The 16,369-nt window shown below is 39.6% G+C and overlaps 1 protein-coding gene across 3 annotated transcripts in view; it reads right to left on the bottom strand.

The window, feature by feature from the left end:
* Nucleotides 1-16,369, bottom strand: part of LOC122880990 (low-density lipoprotein receptor class A domain-containing protein 4-like) — a 228,570-nt gene that overhangs the window by 145,975 nt on the left and 66,226 nt on the right. Inside the window, exon 2 of one of the 3 annotated variants that reach the window (XM_044206590.1) lies at nucleotides 9,300-9,416. The exons of the other annotated variants lie outside the window; for them this stretch is intronic. The gene's annotated coding sequence lies outside the window, so the exon portion shown is untranslated. The remainder of the gene's footprint in view (nucleotides 1-9,299; nucleotides 9,417-16,369) is intronic. 3 annotated transcript variants of the gene reach the window in all.

Here is a 16,369-nt window from a genome sequence, read left to right as displayed (position 1 = left end):
ATCTTTCACTAACTTTAACCATAGTGCTTTTGTTGTCTAAATCTAACCACAAGCAGGACTCAGGATGTGAAACGTTGCTTCTGAACATAATGCAGGCAGCAATTACGTTTGACAGCACAACAAAAATAATTTAGTAATATAGAAATGTAATTTGTAGGAGATAGGGTTGCAGAGAAAGATGACGTCCCCATGTTAATCCTGCCAACAAAACTCTGATTGGCTCAGTTGCTTTTTCCAATCTGGGAAACAGCTGTCAATGAGCACAACACCAGACCTTTTTGAATAGTTGAAAAAATGATGATGGGATGTGGGCATCAATTCAAAACCAAGCTATGACAGCAGAGCCACAGCAGATAATCTCTACGCCAAGAACATTTTTCCAAAAAAAAAAAACCAAAAGCCAAGCAACAGTCACAAACAAACTGCGATTTTGATTGTAAATCTCTTTGCATTTCACATTGACTGTTTGTCATATTTTGTATTGATAATATTTTTTGGATGCTGTTATTGTTGGGTTGGTTTGAGATGCCACATTTCTTTGCATTTTCTTATTTGGACAAAACTAACTCCATATTGTCTACCGTGAATAACCATCTAGCCTGAGGATGAGGTAAAGCAATTGAAAAGCAGCATTAGAAGCAGATGGCTAAGGCAAAAAAAAAGGGGGGGAAAAGAGAAGCGCTACACTGATGTTCAATGTGGCTTTAAATGTGCTCAGGAGTCTGCTGTCCTTTCTTATTACTGTGTTAAGCTTTACCAGCTCCATCCTTGCTGTTATGGAGCTGTACATGACCTCTGACCTCCCAGGAGTGGGTAAAGTAAGGAGAGTTTCCATCATTATTATCAACATTATTAGTATTGGAGTATGTTTCTGTGTGTAGTATCTGTCTGCCGTTGTAACATATGGGGATAACTAGCAACTCTAACAGCCAGCTCTGACTCCTCCGCTGGGTCACACAGGGACATGTGCTTATCAGCGAGACAGCAGTCAAACAGACAAACATGGATTGGGGAACAGACTTTAAAACTATGGGGCTGGTCGCATCTGTTACACTGAAAATTCAAGCATGCTAAGAATGTGATTGCATAACAAACCAAGAACTGGGGCTACTGAGGTGATTCAGAGTTCTGCTGCAACAGACGTGGAGAAAACTTAAAACTTAAAAATCTAGCTCTCATGGACTGTTTATATTTGGTCTGACTCTTATCTAACAGTATCGGCTAGAGGAAATATGAAATGTCTCACTGCTGGACAATAAAACTATGTGGATGTCTCAGAGATTATAAACAGCTAAGGGTGATATTCAGCTCCATTTCTTTGGATTCAAACAATGAGGGCAACTGTGGATACACAGTGTGCTGAGAAATACACAGGCACACACTGCTGAATAAGCCCCACAGGCGGTGTCGTCTTGCTTGGATGCTCAAAACATATCTTCTCTTTCCAAAAGTGTAAAACTTCAAGCAAATGAAGCATAGATCACAGTCAGTGAAGTCATTTAAGATAAACAGCTTTCACACTCCTCAAGTACGATACACAACGGTTGTGAGCCCAAAACTGGGTGACATGTTTAAAAAATCCTATTTTTGTCCACCCCAGATTTACAGTCTAAACAGTGTTCTTTTACTGTCCAGCTGTCAAAAGCCAGATGACAGGAGTTGATTAAAAAGTGTGGTTTTTGTCCCGTATTTTTACATACAGTCCACCCTATCTTCTGGGTGGAGGTTTGTGGGTCCATAATAATATAGCAATTTATAAAGCATTTATAGTATAGTATAGTATAGTATAGTATATATAATTTTGTCATTTGTTAAATTGATTGGTTCGATTAGATTGACATACATGTATATACATGCAGGAAATAGCATTCCCATTTTGTTTCAGGACCACTGACTTCATTGTGTCACACCTACTTCTGAAACCATACCTACACCCAGGATTGCACCATTCAATAGACTTGGATCTAGCAGGGACGGCCAGCCACAGGTGAGAGACAGCTTTTAAAAGACGGCTAATCTTTTAGACTTTAAAATGGTCCAGTATCACACATCACATGAGTCAATAATGTGTTATGTCTAGGGAGTCAAATTAAGTAAGGTTGATCACCACATTCATTTTGCACTGGTATCATTTTTTATCAGTTAATGAATGCACTTCTGAGCTACTTGATGATCTTATAGTTTACATACAGTGGTGTGAAAAAGTGTTTGCCCCCTTCCTGATTTCTTATTTTTTTGCATGTTTGTCACACTTAAATGTTTCAGATCATCAAACAAACCTAAATATTAGTCAAAGATAACTCAAGTAAACACAAAATGCAGTTTTTAAATGAAGGTTGTTATTATTAAGGGAAAACTAAATCTACAAACCTACATGGCCCTGTGTGAAATAGTGACTGCCCCCTAAACCTAATAACTGGTTGGGCCACCCTTAGCAGCAACAACTGCAATCAAGCATTTGCGATAATTTGTAATGAGTCTTTTACAGCGCTGTGGAGGAATTTTGGCCCACTCATCTTTGCAGAATTGTTGTAATTCAGCCACATTGGAGGGTTTTCGAGCATGAACTGCCTTTTTAAGGTCATGCTGCAGCATCTCAATAGGATTCAGGTCAGGACTTTGACTAGGCCACTCCAAAGTCTTCATTTTGTTCTTCTTCAGCCATTCAAGCTGAAGCGAACTTGGGTTCTGCAGCAGGACAAGGATCCAAAACACACCAGCAAGTCCACCTCAGTTATTAGGTTTAGGGGGCAATCACTATTTCACACAGGGCCATGTAGGTTTGGATTTTGTTTTCCCTTAATAATAACAGCCTTCATTTAAAAACAGCATTGTGTGTTTACTTGTGTTATCTTTGACTAACACTTTTCACACCACTGTAAGTAAAAATCTGATGTATGTCGAGATCAAGAGGCTATATTTTAAGTGTAACATTTGCTCATGAGAATCTTTTGATAATGTGTGTGCTGGTGACAGATGAAAGGTTGTTTAAGGACACAGCCATTCTGTCACGCATGGATAGATGAAGATTATACAAGACCCCAAATGATAAATGGAAGATCCACTTTAGTCGGCTTCATTAGTCTCAGACATACTGTACTCCAGTTTGAGGAGCTTGGCCTGTGGCCAGGCTGCAGTTAATAGAGGCTTTTTAAGGTTGAGCCCAGCAGCTACTGTCTCACACCTCAGTGAGGACTACTGTTTGCCTTATATAGACAGAAAATAAGGACAGCAGTTTTAAGTTACTGTATGTAAATGAATAAATCACCCAACAATCACCATTTTGTTCCTTTTAATATAGCTGCATGGTTTGTTTAATTTCTGCATTTAACTGAAATGTTTAACTCAGTGTACAGTACAAAAATAAACAGCTCTATAACATTTTGAAATATTTTTCATATATATACCATTTGGAACGGATGATAATGTCATTCCACAGATATTTTTATGAAATTCTTGAGCATTTTTGAGACCTGGAATTTAGTTAAAGGGTCAATTAAGAAAAAAAATAAGAAAAAAACCCAACACATTGTCTAACGTATTTCTTGTGGTATGTAGCCGTGGAGATAGCTTTAAACGTGTATTTTCAGAAAAACAATGTCCCTGTTACTCCAGGCCTCGCTGTGAAAAGTTTCAGGTGGAATTACTTCCTTCCAAAGAAATAGTCCCTGTGCAAACTGTTGACAGTGTGTTATGTGGATTAACCAGTGTAATGGGGACATTGTTTCTGGAAGACGGCAGACACCTTAAAACCTGGGCAAATATTTTCCGATGCAAATTGAAGCTTCATTTAATCCATTTAACTATATACAGCGTACTGTCTTTTGCACGGATGATTATTACTGTCGCACAACTTGCTTACGCTGTGTGTGATCAGAGAAGGTTCAGAGCATCTTTGGTGTGATTTGACAGCGCAGATTACAAAGAGGAAGAAGAGAGAGAAAATCGTGCGTCTGTTGTAAAACTGAACTAGCCTACCACAGCAGCACGACATCTATGCTTCAGCTTCTCAGCAGAAAGCATAATGTTACAGTGTGTGCATCCAGTCCACAGAGCGGACCCGACACAAGCTATGTGAAGGCTAATAAAGAATATAGGCTACGCTAATTATGGCTATATGTAATGGCTAGTTAACAACGTAAATCAATATGGTGGCTAGTTATGATGTCCCTAAGTTAGCTAGGTTTTGTTCAAGAAAATAACCACAGACAATAAAATGCTGCAGTCAATTTGTGAAAGCCTGAGCTTCATTCATGTTATTTATTATTATGATAGTCACAGTTCCTGTCCACTCGTTTTTGCCTCCTACAAATACCACAAAGAAGACAGTAAAGGCTTACGTTATGCCTGAGCTGTAGTTAGGTTGAAACTTGTAGTTCTGAAAGGTAAATATATAGTATTTTTTTAGTATATACCTTTTTTTAAAGCAAAGGGTGTTTGTTTTGGCATTTCAGAACATGTTTTCTTTAAAACCCAGAATGTTACATGGCACTTTAATGCACTAAATGGGTTTAGTTTTGACAGATAATATTATTGTATGCAATTTAAGCAATAAAAATGTAGATTTTTCTAAAAAGGAAACCAATTACCTGTCTTATTTTCTCTTTTGAATATTTACTATTGCTCTTAAAGCAAAAGTATTCCTTATCCAATTACTCGATTAATCGATGGAATAATCTGTAGAATACCCGATTACTAAAATAATCAATAGCTGCAGCCCTAATGGCCATTGTGAATTTTCACTTTCAGGCAGGTGTCACACTTTTCTCGTAAGTGATTAACCTGACACACACAGGTGTTTAATTTCAGTTCTAAATGAATACACCACTATTTAACTGTTGGTAGTAAAAGCAGCAATCCCAAGGCTTCCCAATGCTTTAGCTAAGGAGTTTTGAGTTTGTGTACACAGCAGTTTTAGCTTTGCCCTACATCTGTCCTTCAAACCTGCAGGCTACACCTGCTTCCCTGTAGTCATTTCACAAACTCCTTTCTTGTCTGTTTTTTTTTTTTTTTTTTTTTTTTTTTGCATTGCGGGCATTTGAAGGTGTTTTGATCCCTGGCTCCTTCACAATCACAGGTCTAAGTCGCTTTGGACAAAAGTGTCAGCTGAATTTATTTAATTTCACGATGTATACGTATAACATGACATAACATGATATATGACAGTTTGTTGGCAAGTGGCCATGATATAAGCAGGATAATGCCTGCTATGGTGTAGGTTTCCAGAACACTTTGCATTGTTGTTCTTTGCGAGAATGAAACAAATACCTCCTCAGGCTTTTTTCCCTTACTGTTAACTGCCCTAGATCTAGCTGTTCCTAGACTAAGAACACCCAACGTTTTCTCCCTGGTAACTTACTCAACTGTCATGCACTCATTATATCACTGGTGCAAACCTTCCTCTACCTTTCTTAGGTATAAATGCCTGAAAAAACAACCTTTATTTTTTCATTTTGGAGGATTTATCTAATACATCATTTGCCACAGGGAAGAAAAAACAAAACATCTGAAAGTGTGAAATGATGCACAAAATGACTGGCAAAGCAAAACCAAACAAAGGTAGGCTGAAGGCGTCGTTTGTCACATCCTTGTCTGATCTGGCTCTGTGTCACGCTGACTGCCAGCCGAGTGTGACAAATCTGACAGGCTTAATCTGGCTATGCATCAACTCTAGTGTCGAGAGGCCGGACGCACAGACAGACAGACAGACAGACAGACAGACAGACAGGATGAGGTGATGGTGACAGACAGACACACATACACCAATGAGAGAGTGGCAAAGAGACAGACAGGTAGTAACATGGAAGGATGAAAAAGCTCGGCGGTCTCAAGAGCTGCAATGATGGACATGAGCAACTTTAAATCTGCCAGGTGGCTGCTCTCATCTAGATGTTTAACTTATAACAGTCACAACTAAGAAGAACAAAGAACAGGCTGCGGAAATCAAGAGCAAGGACAGACAGACACATTAGGAAACGGGGGGGAAGTAAATAGGTATACCAGTAAAAAAAAAAAAAGAGTAAATGGTTATGCTATATGCTTGAATGTGTGTGTGTTGTGTGGTATGGGCGACTGCAGCTGTGTTTAAAAGCTATAGACCCTAATCTGACAATCCATACTGACAGACGTGCTCAACACAAAGACTATAAAGAGAGAAGAGCCATCAAGCAAAATAAGCCTACACTTCCACAAAGAGACAACTGATCAAAGGCCCCAAGGGCTCTCCAAGGATTTGCTTAAAATGTTTTCTGATGTGCTGTTTAGTAGCCGGGCTGATTGGTTAGCTGTCCCGAGCATCAAACCTAGACAAAAGACAGGAAAAGACTGGACGGATTAGCAGAGAAATTAGAACAGAGATTGTCTGCAGGCATAAACACTGGGCTCTTACATATGATGTCATTTTATTGAGCAAAACAATAGATGTAAAGTGGACGTTAAGTGATGAGCTGCAGAGGGCCTGGTTACCATCAGAGTTTGTTACATGGCCACCAGCACAGGCCTGCTTCTGGTGATACTATTATCTACTTCCACTGGACTGGCTGCCATAGCAACACACAACAGGATTTTTTATGGTGTTTTATGGTATTAGTTTAAATGACAAAGTAAGACTACTGTGCTGCGGTGGATTGACCAAATTTATTTTAGTTCAATTAAGTTTTCAATACATTCCCATGTAGTTTTCTTTTTTGTCTTAGGTAGCTATGTAACTGAAATGGTGGTCCCAGTAAGAAGCATTCACCAGTCACACTTTTCCTTGGGAAGAACAGCAGCATGGGGGAGTCAATACTATGGCTCTTAGAGGAAAAGGTGTTTCAGTAACCTACTTCGCCTACTTCACCACTGACATGCACTGCTGTCTACCACAGCATCATACTTGATACTACTAATAGATGGCAGCAAAGTAAGGAATTTTCAAATGGCCCTCTTCTTCTTTGAAGTCAAATTTGGCACCAATAAAATACAACCTCCTGTGTGCCAGAAGGCCACTGAACGCACCTTGCTGAGTCAGCATACTTGGAGTCAAAGATGAAATTATTTGATCAATGGGCGCGACACCTGACGGAAAATCAGGTGGTGCTCATTCTCTTCGCACAACGATGTGCAGGGGAAGGCCATTGTTTTCAAAATGGCCTTCCCCTGCGCATCGTTGTGCTTGTGCACTTGGTGTGAAACCCCACTTAAACACAGTCTACAAAGGACGCAATTCAGACACATTTTTTAGTCGTCCATTCATCGACTTCCATTTCAGCCCGCGCACAGCTGTCTACAATGGCCATGCGATGCCCTGCACTAATGCACAAAGCTGTCACCCGAAGTGCCATTTTAGTATTAAAGTCGAGAGTGATGCTTCTGTCTTAGTCTGTGAACTCAAAACTCTTCTGAGGCCCCACGACAATTTGGCTGAACGGATCCAGCATACACACTGACGGACCTGGCGGCTGTCACCGCGCTGCCAGTGTAGACGAGGCGTTAGGTGTGTTGTCTCTCTCATTTCTTTGGTATAAAGCTACACAGAGCAGATGGGTTGGTAAACATGACCATACTGTGTGCAGTTTACAGCCTTTTTACGTGATTCGTGATTAGCATGTGGTGCCAAGGGAAGAAGTGGAGAAGATTTTCTTTTTTTTTCCATGTTTCTCATGGTTTTAATGTTTATTCTGACAGTTTTTGCATGCATGAAGTGTGATTAAAGGCTTTTAAAAACTGGCTCTGCTATCATTTCTTGTGCTCCTTTACTCCAAATTTACTTCCAAATGGAAGAACAGAAACGACTTCAGCTTCTAACTAACAAAGTTGCATAAGACAGCTAATAACAGGTCAGAAACTTTTAACTTTTGAAAGTTATGCATGTTTGGGAACACAGAGTTCCCAAAGTTGAGAGGACACGGTACGGGGCGTGCGTAAAACCAAACACACTTTTTCCAATCAGAGCCTTTTGATTCTCAAAACTGTATTTTTTAATTCTCCTAAAGTCAACCAAAAACCATTCAATCCCATGTTATCAATTCAATGGAAAATAAAGCTTGTCATGACAAAATCACAGCATGAAACAGCTAATACCATCATAAAAGCGCCGCAAAATAAATTTACAGTGAAATGAAACATTAAGGAATGCAGGAAATAAAGACAAAGGCCAAGTACAGTGGAACTACTGTCCTCTGAGGAAGCTCTGATCAAGATAAAACAAACCATTTAGTTCAGTCTTAGTCAAAATGATTTGCATTCAATAAAACACTGGTACCTTTAAAGGCCTCTCTGAAAAGAACACACACTTTCTTCTACCATGAAGAATACACACAAAAATACAGACAGACACACACACAAATCCAACCTTGCATGTCATTCAAAGAAGTATGTAAACATGAAAATATGTAGGTATATTTGAATACAGAGACACACACATAAAAAAAATAAATAAATCACACAAAGAAGCACAGCATGTGCAAAAGCAGCAGCTAGCGGCAGCAGAGACATTACAGGCTGCAGTCACGCAGCAAAAATCCATCCCGTTCCCTCTGACTGGGGAAAATAAAAACTAAAAAAGTAAAAAGAAAATCAGACAGCATAGCACAGCCAAACAGAGCGACCCGCCTCCCCAGAGAGAGCGCTGACTGAGTGTCTGGAAGGAAATGAACTCCTCAGACTAAACACACGCACACATAGAAGAGGATGCTGAGACAAGCACACACACTGTCATAATGTATGCATAATGTATGCTCACACACATATGTTGCACTCGAACCCAAATATATATGGATACAAAATTGCATGTTCAAGTTATCGGATGCACCCATGCTGAAAGCCTTCACAGGCACACACACTCATAAACAATGAAGAGTAGTGAGGTGTTTGAATGATTATGCAATTTTAGGTTGGCTAGACATTGCTACCACACCCACACACACACACACACACACACACACACACATCAATGGCTTATTTCAAAATACTAAGATATGACAGAGTTTCATGCTAACACACAAAATCAACAGTAAATGTTCACTGTCTCTTGCTTTCAACAGTGCGTAATCGTATTACCTACAGCCTTAAGTGTACATAATTAGCTTACGTACACTTAACGGTGACAGGAAGGAGGGATAAGGCCAACAACTGTCACAATCAGTGAACCTCACAGTCAGGCAAAAAGGAACCTTTCTGTAATGTGCTTTTATCAATTTGACAAAAACTTTCAAATTCAGGGGTTTCTTATCAAAAAAGGTTGTGTTCACTTTGTAAGTTTATCAGCTGACATATTGTTATCAGATTTTTTTTAAACTCTCAAATATCAATACTAGTACCAGCTTCAAAAATCCAGTATTGGTCCGGCTTTATTGGAACGTTCTATGTCATCCTTCCTGACTGCCACAGACGGTGGAAGACACGGTCTCTGGCAGCAATCCAGAATACGTTGTCCTCTGAAAAGAGATCGAGTAGCTGCGTCACAATTATGCATAAGTAAAACACGTGCCATTACACCACCACTGTGGACAACTGTATTGCTTAAAACTGAGATGGACGTGGCTGAAACACGTTTGGTGTTGAAAGGGGACATAGAGGGACAAAGTACTGTCAGAGGTGGGAGTGCCAGAGGTCATGGAGTAACTGTGGGGGGCTCTGGACTGGACTCCATATTTGGAATATGTGAAGGGAGCATGGTCAAGTAAAAACAGGATGTAAGTTTCTCTTTATATAAGAAAAATACGCACCAAATGTAAGTATTCCCCATTTTGAGGGGACCCTGGGGATCCCCTATACAGTCTCCTGGTCCCTTGACCTCATTTTGGGAGCCACTGCTTCATGCCACAAACTGCACTGGACCACAATGACATTTCAAACTGAATATTAACAGAGACCAGGGTAGACAGGTCAGGCCTAATGGCTCACTCCATTCTGCTCTAAAAGGACATTAGAGGTGACACTCTACATGAAGCAACTTGTTATGAGTCCTTAATCTCTCAGTTCAGTCTCTCACCGGCCATAAAACTGCAGTGAGACAAGAAGCTGACTAAGGAAAATGAGTGTGATAATAATGCAGTTAAAGTACTGCAGCTCCTTTTGGAGCTTCCCAGCCACTGTGCGCTGATCTCATTCTGCATTAGTAAGCCAAAGGTCACTGTTACTATACATTAGGAAAAACTTTTTTTTTACCCCAGGATTTAATGAGCAGGGTTATTCTCTCTTGCACTGAGGCCCAGGCTCATTAAACATATGACCACTTTTGACCATATGTTGACATAAGCACCACACCACAAGGGAAAAGACACAGTTTAAAAGTTCACACACTAAGGCGAAACCGGTCTACACATTCAGGCACACTATGAAACCGCTCTGAATGTCTTTATCATGTTTGAAGCCTTTGTGTCTGTAACTGCACAATGTGCCAAGTGAAAATTAAATGTGCTAACGGAAAATCGCCACTTGAAACACTGCTACAGTGTACTGAGAACAGACTGAGATCATGTCTGGCATCTTGAATAATGTTCAAATATCTTTGCTCTTGGAGAAACAGTGACTCGGAAAAGGATCTTTGTAAAGTGTATTAGGGTTAAGTTCACCCCGACATATGTCTCGTGTCCATCGTTCCAGTATCCTTTTGTTAAGTTGGTACTTACGGAAATATTGTATCCTATGCTTTCCTGGTTATTAGAAACCTGAATTAAGTACCTCAAAACTCTTTTTGGCCAAGTATAACCTACCTTACCATCAGAAAAGAATTTGATCTGTGTCACAACAGTAGTGAAAACTGCTCGGCAGACACATGGGCAGTGTGCGAACAGGTTTTTGTAAGGGAACACGTCACATGCAGGGAAAGTGAAACATTAAAGATGAGTATTAAATATTGCTGAAGTAAATCACTGGAGTACCACTTTATGATTAAAGTGGTACTCCAGTGATTTAGTACAGCACTTCCATAAAGTTAGGGGGAAAATTGTGGTCAAAATTGACACATCCTGCCTTTTAGTCCCAAGTATGGGTCAAGCTCCAAAAACACTGGATCCTATACTTCCCATAATGCAACTCTATAGTGTTTTTTCTCTCCATGCCTGGTAAGTACTCCTTCAAACTCCATGCGCCAAATTTGTACCATTTGTAGCAAGTCTCCAAGCTCAAGAGTACCTGTGGGAAGTAGGCCTTCAGGTGGCTAAGGTAGACTACAGTGTGTTTGTACTGCAATTTCTTTTCTTTTATACTTTTATTTCGTCATGTTACACTGCACCTCTCAGAGTCTGTGTCCTGGAATATCTTTGTTTGTATTATTATCACAGCTTTCTTAGAGTTTGCAACTGTAATCTATGTGTACTCAGCATCTGATTTAGTAAGGCAGCAGCTCATTACGCAGTCAGCTCCTGGACTGAGCCTGGTACCACCCTCCAGACAAACCCTGCCAGTGTAGAGGAGGTCATGAGTGCAGTTCAGAGGTGGGATTTCTATGAGATCACTGAGCTCAGAAAAGAAATAATAACGTAGTGATCTTGATTACAAAATATTTACTTTGGCCTTGGTTCAACTCAAAAACTGTTACTAGTACTCAAAATATTACTCATAAAATTATGATATGATAATCTTTAGCATATATCTAATTAGAAATACATTAGGAAGCAATAAACACCTTCATGGGAAGCAAAAAGGAGATTAAGTGATATAATAAGACTAATCAAAGTCACACAAAATATACACATATACAACAAACAGTTTTCCCTGGCTAAGTAGTATACTCGTGACAAGTAATCTATTCTCTATTTTGTATCATAGTAAATATCTCTGGGGAACAACTTGGGGTGTCGCGAATTCTCCAAATCCACGATTCGATTTCAAATAAATTTCAGCACTGACAGCTATGCCATTGTTAGAATATCGAGTCTTGACTTGTAAAGATCAACAGATCATTGGTTTTATGCCCAGACAACTGTCATTTACTTTTTTTTAAAAAGACAGGCTACATGGTATCAAGTGTGATATAACGGCCATATTTTTTTGGGAATATACCACACTAAGGCCATATGGTCAAATTTAAATAATTGATTTCACATGTAATAACAATAACTTATTTCACCAGTCAACTGGGAACAATCTGTTAAACACAAAAACAAAAAGAAGAGTCACTAGATGGCAGAAGGGTACTTTACAACAACAGCTTGAGTTTCCTCGCCTTCAAAAAGCCACCAGGATTAGAATGTGTTGCCTGCGGTGGTGTATGGTATGCTACCCAAACTGTCGTTTTTCTGGCCACAACGTGTTAGATGTTGACATAACTCACGGGGAAGGCAAAATGTTGCCACACCGGAGACTTCAGGGAAGCAGGAGGATTTTCCAGTCGTGTTGTTTCTCCGTCAGCTCTGACTCTGGCAGTGGCCGTGGTGTCTCGAAAAGTGCAGCTGTAGGCTACCGGTAAGCTACCCTGTGTCATCTTTGTGTGTGTTTTTTTTTTCCTTCGGACACACGGCAGACATGCGCAAGTAGGCGGGGGTGGATAGAAAAAAAAATACTGGGAGAATCGCCGATCCTGCTTTTGATTTCGATTTTTCATTTCGATTGATTTTCAATTTAGAATCGAAATCGTCAAGTATGTCTTAAAACAATAAACATGTGGGCACCTGATTATTGTTTAAAGACAGACTTGAAAAATTGTGAACCTATCGTTTAATGTGCTTGGGAAAAAAAACACCTATAATTCCATTATAACTGGGCAAACTCCATGTGCTGGTGAAGCTCATGATGTAATATCACTGAAAGCTCCAGGACTGCTACTAAAAGGATTCAACAATTTGAATTTGACTTCAGGAGAAATGTTCTGGGGACTTTTACACTATTTATTTACACTACATTTAAACTAAATTATACTTAATTGTAATCAATTAATCAAAAAACAATCAACAGAATAATCCCAATAATCCTTAGTTTCATCCCTAGTATAAATAGTTTATCCTGACAAAGACCATAACTGCAACTATCTGAGATAGAACATGTACTTGCAAAAAACACAATTTTGAATGGCTTTCGCTTAAAACAGACATTAATCAGGGCAACATTATCACCCCCTCAAATAATCAGCAACAAATATGACACATTGTTTTGACCTATGATTGCAGTGTCTCCCTTGGGCAAATCAAAGGAATTTTGAAGATGCAACAATCGCCAAGTCAAAAGAGTGGATATTATCTTGAGGGACAAAAAACATTAGTCTCATAAAATATCAGCGTGCATCAATCAAAACAGAGACAAGGTCATTGGGACTAATTTCTCAAGCAATATTCAAATGTTTGTTTTAAAAAAAAAAATGCTGCAAATTAGCACCAAGCATCTGATCCTGAGAGGAATTTGTCATTCACCCAAATATGAAAGAAGTTTTTAGACAAGCATTTTAGCTTCTTTCATCATTTAAACTAAGACGACAATACAAACTAATGACTAATGAGGGTGATTATTGTGGAACATCAATGTCCTGATTGGCCACAGTCTACTGTTGTCATCATGTAGACACAATTACACAGCTGACAGCTAGACAACCTGTCTGTCTGTGATGACGAGCACACAATTACATAAGTCCGGATTACTTGTCATGTATTAAAAGCTGGTAGTACTTTGCATGTGTGTGTGTGTGTGCCAACTAGGCCAGTATATCCCTAGGCTTTATTCAGTACAGTAGTCTAATCTAATCACACTGGCTAATTGTACAGACTTGTCTCAGCCTGATTCTCTACCTTCGTCTGTCAGTCTACCTGCTGCTTCTTTCTGTTCTTCTTTTTCACTTCCTTTCATTTATTTGTATCTACTTTTTCTTTTTTATTTCCTTTTCTAAAGTTGAACTGAAAAATGAATTCTCCTCACATTTATTATAAGGAATACAAAGTATAGTATAGCTATTTTACATTTTTTACATTTTTTAAAAGAAGATAAAATATGCTGAAAAGCTCTGTATAGAGTTGATACAAGATGTTTTTGTCCCTTTGTCAACAAGCAAATACAGTGTTGGTTATGTAATGGTATTTACGATGTCCTTTACAACATTAAACATTTGGGAGGACCCATCAGGCTGTGAAGTTTGCATTCAACTCATAAACAGAAGCTAGCTAGCTACTCTACTGAGCTATTCAAGGTACTGAGCATAGCTAGCTAGATTCCGCTTTATGAGTTGATTACACTCATAAAACAAGCTAACTCAGCTCCTGAACGCTCAGTTTCTCTGTTTGTCCCACATTATAGAAAAGAGGCTAGCGTTAGCTGTCACTCTCTTTCAGTGAGCAGTCTTTAAAACTCAGCAATCTGTACGTTACCCCGGGATTCCAGTCACGACAGGGAGTAACTAACAAACAGAGGCGAGAAGTTACATGACAGGTACATGACACAGCTGCCTGTGTGGCCGAACTGAAGTGACATTACAAACTATTTTTATTGCTCGTCCACACAGATACTGCACTAATCAAATTCCAAGTATCAAAAACGTCATTTGGAGCCAAAAGCCCTCTGGAGAACACCAATTTTAATTTCAGTGCGACTTCTTTGTTTCCTTTATTACCATTCTCTCTGTGAGCACAATGTTGAGCTTAATCTGCTTATTAAACCACCAGGAACAACTCCAAAAATGTTTTCTACAAACAGTATGGAGAAAGGAAGAAAATAAGGAGGAAAGCAAGGGAAGATGAGGTACGAAACTGACGCCTGGCCTGAGGCTCTAGTCATACTGTATCACACTGCTATCACATCCTACATGATGACTCATTCTGTTTCCTACTGCCTTCTCAGGACCCCAGTAATGATACAGTATGTTTGCCTGGTAACAAATACCTCACTGGGACTCAGCAGTGTGTGTAAATTCATATGCTCATGGTGGAAGGCTTCAATTACACACACACTCAAAATCACACGCACGCACACACACACACACACACACACACACACGTTTGTTTCACTATCCCCGTGGGGGACAGTCATTGACATAATGCTTTCCCTGGCCCCTTACCCGAACCTTAACCATCACAACTAAGTGCCTAACCTTAACCCTAACCCTAACCCTGACCTTTACCTAATTGTAACCTGAACCCTAAAACCAAGTCTTAACGGTCAAAAAGCAGTCTCTACCCATGGGGACCTCAATTTTTGTCCCCACAGTGACACAAGTCCCCATGGGTTAGTGTGCATTCAGGTTAAAGTCTGCCGGGATATAAGAATGTGAAACACACACACACACACACACACAGTATATATCCATAGAGTGTCATTAAACCCTAACCAACCCCAGCCAGTATATGCCCATAACAAAGGTTCAGAGATGTGTTATAGCGATAATGTGTACCTTCACTCAGTGATCCCATAGCTCAGGGCTATGGGATCACTGAGTGTAGCTATAGATTTTTATACAGTTGTTTTCAGGCCATTTCTGTTTTGTGAGATAACAGACAACAGAGAGAGTGAGGAAAGAAAATGAGAGGGGAGAGTAGGTTTGTTTGAACACACAGGAGCATAGGAGGAGCAGACTGTGGAAGACACAGAATTACAATGTCAAGCATGTTAGTTTAAAAAGGAACACAGCTCTTGCAAACAATGGTACCAACATTTCTGCATGGACCTTGAAAATACTTTTGTGATGATTGACAATTTAAAAAAGCAAGTTATATTTAGGTCAACACAAGGGATGAAAAACTGCATAAGGAATGAATACGTCCATCTCACCTTGACGTGAATGATTATTTAACTTCAGAATTAAATTTAAAAAATCATGCAAAGACCACATTTGGTTGTAGATTACAGCCAAAACAATAATGAATTTTTCTAGCCAATAAAGAAGAAAGATACCTTTGGCACTTCTGAACTGCAGCTTCTTGTCACTTATCGGCTGACATAAATGCCAATACCAATATATCTGGGATAAGCTAATATCGACCAAAACATCGGTCTTACATGCAACTACTAATACTACTGCTACTCTGTAGTCAGTGCCGCTGCTAGCCATTTTGGTGCCCTAAGCATAATTCCTTTATTATTCGCCCGCGCGAACAACCGGAACGGACCATCCGGCACGGGGGGGGACACTAGACTAGAGCAATTATTAAATATCTTTCTTGTTCCCCCTTTTTTGTTACATATACATGGCTAAAATGTGCCTAATATTTCTATAGGCTAATGAAATAATACCGGCATTTAAAAAAAAAATTTCATTAGGCTATTTTTGGTGCCCCCTCAGCACTTGGTGCCCTACGCACAGTGCGTGATGCGCGTGGTGGGAGCGGCGGCGCTGTCTGTAGTCCTGGTCCTGAGTCTTATCCAGTTTTATTCAGGTTATGATGTTTGCATAGACCACAGAGCACCCCAGTTTGACATATTCCAGTATACAAACAGGTGACAAAGTAAAGGAAACTGAGATTTTGGA

The sequence above is a fragment of the Siniperca chuatsi genome, linkage group LG9, assembly GCF_020085105.1.
Source record: "Siniperca chuatsi isolate FFG_IHB_CAS linkage group LG9, ASM2008510v1, whole genome shotgun sequence".
Taxonomy (NCBI): Eukaryota; Metazoa; Chordata; class Actinopteri; order Centrarchiformes; family Sinipercidae; genus Siniperca; species Siniperca chuatsi.
This window is presented reverse-complemented; position numbering and strand designations above follow the sequence as displayed.